The sequence below is a fragment of the Schistocerca nitens genome, chromosome 5 (genome assembly GCF_023898315.1).
Source record: "Schistocerca nitens isolate TAMUIC-IGC-003100 chromosome 5, iqSchNite1.1, whole genome shotgun sequence".
NCBI classification, from domain to species: domain Eukaryota; kingdom Metazoa; phylum Arthropoda; class Insecta; order Orthoptera; family Acrididae; genus Schistocerca; species Schistocerca nitens.
Window position 1 is genome coordinate 843,795,329 of NC_064618.1, and position 4,972 is coordinate 843,800,300.

A 4,972-nucleotide genomic window follows, 5' to 3' on the forward strand; every position below is an offset into this window, starting at 1 on the left:
CGTCCCTGTAAGGTTGAAAGGGGCGAGAATCAATGACACCCCTTTAAGGTTGAGACAAGCGAGAGAGAGAAGTGCTAGTAGTGAGGAGGAACTGTGAAGCATGATGGCACGTTACCCAGCTGTGTTATGCTGATGACGGCTGGCGGTTGTCCACGAGGTCCTTTTAACAGACCCGGACGCTACGTATTGACTGCTTGGGATCACCAATAGAAGTGAGGCCGAGTGACCCTGCTGAGTCCTGTTCAAAATTCTCTCCCAACAAGAACACAGAAGAGCGTCAGGGTACGCACTTGTTTCTATTGCTGGCTGTCTTGCCAGTGAATTCTGAGGGAACACTCCAGTTCTGTTCGGTTGCCCATATCTGGTTGGTCCTAGCCACCAACTGCCTCCCCAGAACGTATGCCTGCGGTCCTGACGCCCTTCTTCGAACCAAGAAGCAGTCTGCCATGTGGGTGACTGTCAATAATTACTGTTTGAAAGCCGTTGCCTTAAAATTAACCTGGCTCAACGCGGCTCCTGTATGGAGGGAGTTATGGTCAGTAACTTTCGTCAGACCCTCGTCTTTGGGACACACAGAAATCTGGAAGGCAGGGTTTTCTAACTTGGACACTTCTATTTGCCCTTCGGTCAAGCTTCCTTGTGGTGACAAAATACCGCCGATTTCAGTCACTAATAATTAGGGGATTAATAACGAGGAAACAATGGTTGAGCCCACAAAGGATAGATTGTGTCTATAAGTAATTGCTGTGTGGTATTTGTTTTGTCTATGACGTCATTGTAACAGAGTAGACGGATACGCCTGATAGTTATGAATTAGCTTTCTGTAAAGTTATAAATTGATTCAGGATGGAAATGCGTCTACCTAGGAGAAAGACACAGGCGTCCTTGTGAAGAGTTTGCGAAGCACTGCTACGACCCAAAGTAAGACGACTGAAGTAATGGGTGTTTCAAAGTGAATATCGAGCTTTTTGAGGCTTTGTAGCATTTGTTACTTTCAACTTACTATTATAAATAATACATCAAACGGAAGAACTAAGAAACTAAAATCCGTCCGGACAGGCCTTGGAAGACCCAACGATATCGACCGGCCGCCGTGTCATCCTCAGCCCACAGGTGTCACTGGATGCGAATATGGAGGAGCATGTGGTGAGCACACCACTCTCCCAGCCGTATGTCAGTTTAGGAGACCGGAGCCGCTAATCCTCAGTCAAGTAGCTCCTCAGTTTGCCCCACGAGGGCTGACTGCACACCGCTTGCCAACAGCGCCCGGCAGACCGGATGGTCACCCATCCAAGTGCTAGCCCAGCCCGACAGCGCTTAACTTCGGTGATCTGACGGGAAGCAGTGTTACCACTGCGGCAAGGCTGTTGGCTCAACAAACGGAAGAGCAACTCAAATATTTTTCCTACAGGTGTTAAATGTGTGCATCATTCGACACATGGCATACATCGAATAGATAGGTGAGTCCGCAGCTCGCGGTCGTGCGGTAGCGTTCTCGCTTCCCACGCCCGGGTTCCCGGGTTCGATTCCCGGCGGTGTCAGGGATTTTCTCTGCCTCGTGATGACTGGGTGTTGTGTGATGTCCTTAGGTTAGTTAGGTTTAAGTAGTTCTAAGTTCTAGGGGACTGATGACCATAGATGTTAAGTCCCATAGTGCTCAGAGCCATTTGAGCCATAGATAGGTGGGTTCTTCCCAAACCTTGATCAGTGTGTCTGCAATTATTGTGGAAACAACTGTTTCAGTGCTGTTTCTTGAGTCGGAGAGATCAGCTGGTTGAGGCGGCACATACACACGATCCTCTATGGACCCACAGAGGTAAAAGACCGCCTGGAAATTTGTTGACCCACAGACGTGCACATTATATATGTTCACATTGCCACTTATGTGAAATGACGATTCATAACTGAAAGGGCCACGATCCAGAAAATCTTCATCGTCATGCAGCAACATTTCGCTGGAAATATGGGCACATAAATCGTAGCCAGTAGGCTTTAGAGCTTGTAAAAACTGCAGACAATAAGGGCGTAGTGAGCGTGTGATTAGGTATCCACACAGATGTCAATGGAATTGCTAATTCACGACTAGCCTTCGAACTGATTTCTTGGCGCTATACGTGAAGGATTCTCTCAGTTATGCAACACATTCTACAATCACTCTTGGTCATCCAGAACTCTTCCCTTTGCAAAGACAACCTGTGCCTTCAGAGTGATGATACCATCTACAGACAATAACATTACTTGCAGGATTTCAGTGTAACCTAATACAGAGCGTTTATTGCGCCGTAATAAAAGATTCAGTCGTTGCAAACTGTTAAACACAAAAAGCTTTCTGTTCACTAGTCACTATCTGTGGTACTAGTGCTTTCTAACGGAAGACTCGGGAAATAACGCAATCACGTAAGTACACAAACAAAACTGTTTGAGTTCCTCTTTCATTTAATGTATTATTTATGATTGTAGGACGAATGTCGTATATGCTGTTATTGATTTTTAAACATCCGGTTTTCGCTGAAACACAGGTAAAAACAAAAAGTTACAAAATAATCAAAGATGTCGTCTGAAATGGCTCCTAAGTACTCTCACAAGGGAACCTCCCCATCGCACCCCCCTCAGATTAGTTATAAGTTGGCACAGTGGATAGGCCTTGAAAAACTGAACACAGATCAATCGAGAAAACAGGAAGAAGTTGTGTGGAACTATGAAAAAATAAGCAAAATATACAAACCGAGTAGTCCATGTGCAAGATAAGCAACATCAAGGATAGATCGAACTCAGCAGCGCCGTGGTTCCGTGCTTAGCGTGAGCAGCTGCGGAAGGAGAGGTCCTTGGTTCAAGTCCCACTTCGAGCGAAAAGTTTAATTTTTTATTTTCAGACAATTATCAAAGTTCAGGCACTCACATATAATCAACTTCGCTCTCCAAAATTCTAGGACATGTTCAGATTTGCTTGGACATAGACAGGATTTGACGGTCTACACACGGAAAAATTTGAAACATATGTTTTGACAGAGCACAGGGGAAAGTGAGCGACTGAGAAACTTTTGGATTCATTTGTTGCAGTTTATGTGACAAACTCTTATGTTTTCATCACTTTTTTGGGAGTAATTATCACATCCACAAGAAAACCTAAATCGGGCAACGTAGAAGAATGTTTTTACCCATTCGCCAAGTGTACAAGTTAGATGGGTCGACAACATATTCCTGTCATGTAACGCACATGCCGTCACCAGTGTCGTATAGAATATATCAGACGTGTTTTCCTGTGGAGGAATCGGTTGACCTATGACCTTGCGATCAAATGTTTTCGGTTCCCATTGGAGAGGCACGTCCTTTCGTCTACTAATCGCACGGTTTTGCGGTGCGGTAGCAAAACACAGACACTAAACTTATTACAGTGAACAGAGACGTCAATGAACGAATGGACAGATCATAACTTTTCCAAAATAAAGAAACACTTTTCGCTGGAGGGGAGACTTGAACAAGGGACCTCTCTTTCAGCAGTTGCTCACGCTAACCGCGGGACCACAGCGGTCCTGAGCTGAGATAATCCTTGATGTTGCCTATCTTCGCATGGACTACTCAGTTTGTATATTTTGCTTATTTTTTCATAGTTCCACACAACTTCTTCCTGTTTTCTCGATTGATCTGTGTTCAGTTTTTCAAGGCCTATGCACTGTGCCAACTTATAACTAAATCTGAGGGGGGTGCGATGGGGAGGTTCCCTTGTCAGATGTATAGAGGAAACGAATCCAACAAGCCTGAGAGCTCCAGTGCCGAACAATGCGAGAGCTATGGCAGCGTCGAAAAGAAAATGAATAAAATGGCGTTAAGCGATTACGTAACTGGCGCATCGGCCATACAGTGACCAGCGGCAGTCGAAACTTGTGATGTGACTTATCTATTCTGTAACCAAGGTACCCAAAGGTGACCGATGTCATGGGATACCTCCTAATATCATGTCGGACCTCCTTTTACCCGGAATAGAGCAGTATCTTGTTGTGGCATGGACTCAACGAGTCATTTGAAGTACTTTGCCGAAATACTGAGCCATGTTGTCTCTATAGCCGTCCATAACTGTGAAAGCATTGCCGGTGCAGGATTTTGTGCACCAATTGACCTCTCAGTTGTGTCCCATAAATGTTCGATGGCATTCATGTTGGAGGATCTCGGTGTCCAAATTATTCGCTGGAGTTGTCCAAAATGTTCTTCTCACCAATGATGAACAGTTGTGGCCTGGTGACATGGTGCACTGTCATCCATAAAAGTCGCATCGTTTTTGGAAACAATAAGTCCATGGGTGGCAGCAGATGGTCTCCAGGCAGTCGAACATAACCATTTCCAGTCAATGATCGGTTCAATTGGACAACAGGACCCAGTTTTTTTTTTTTTTTTTTTTTTTTTTTTTTTTTGTCATCAGTCTACTGACCGGCTTGATGCGGCCCGCCACCAATTCCTTTCCTGTGCTAACCTCTTCATCTCAGAGTAGCACTTGTAACCTACGTCCCCAATTATTTGCCTCACGTATTCCAATCTCTGTCTTCCTCTACAGTTTTTGCCCTCTACAGCTCCCTCTAGTACCATGGAAGTCATTCCCTCATGTCTTAGCAGATGTCCTATCATACTATCCCTTCTCCTTATCAGTGTTTTCCACATATTCCTTTCCTCTCCGATTCTGCGTAGAACCTCCTCATTCCTTACCTTATCAGTCCACCTAATTTTCAACATTCGTCTATAGCACCACATCTCAAATGCTTCGATTCTCTTCTGTTCCGGTTTTTCCACAGTCCATGTTTCACTGCCATACAATGCTGTACTCCAGACGTACATCCTCAGAAATTTCTGCCTCAAATTAAGGCCGGTATTTGATATTAGTAGACTTCTCTTGGCCAGAAATGCCTTTTTTGCCATAGCGAGTCTGCTTTTCATGTCCTCCTTGCTCCGTCCGTCGTCGGTTATTTTACTGCCTAGGTAG

General features: G+C 44.9%; 1 pseudogene; it reads right to left on the reverse strand.

Annotated features, from left to right (window-relative positions):
* Positions 1–1,254: 1,254 nt before the first annotated feature.
* On the reverse strand, positions 1,255–1,372 carry LOC126261407 (5S ribosomal RNA; annotated as a pseudogene).
* Positions 1,373–4,972: the final 3,600 nt, after the last annotated feature.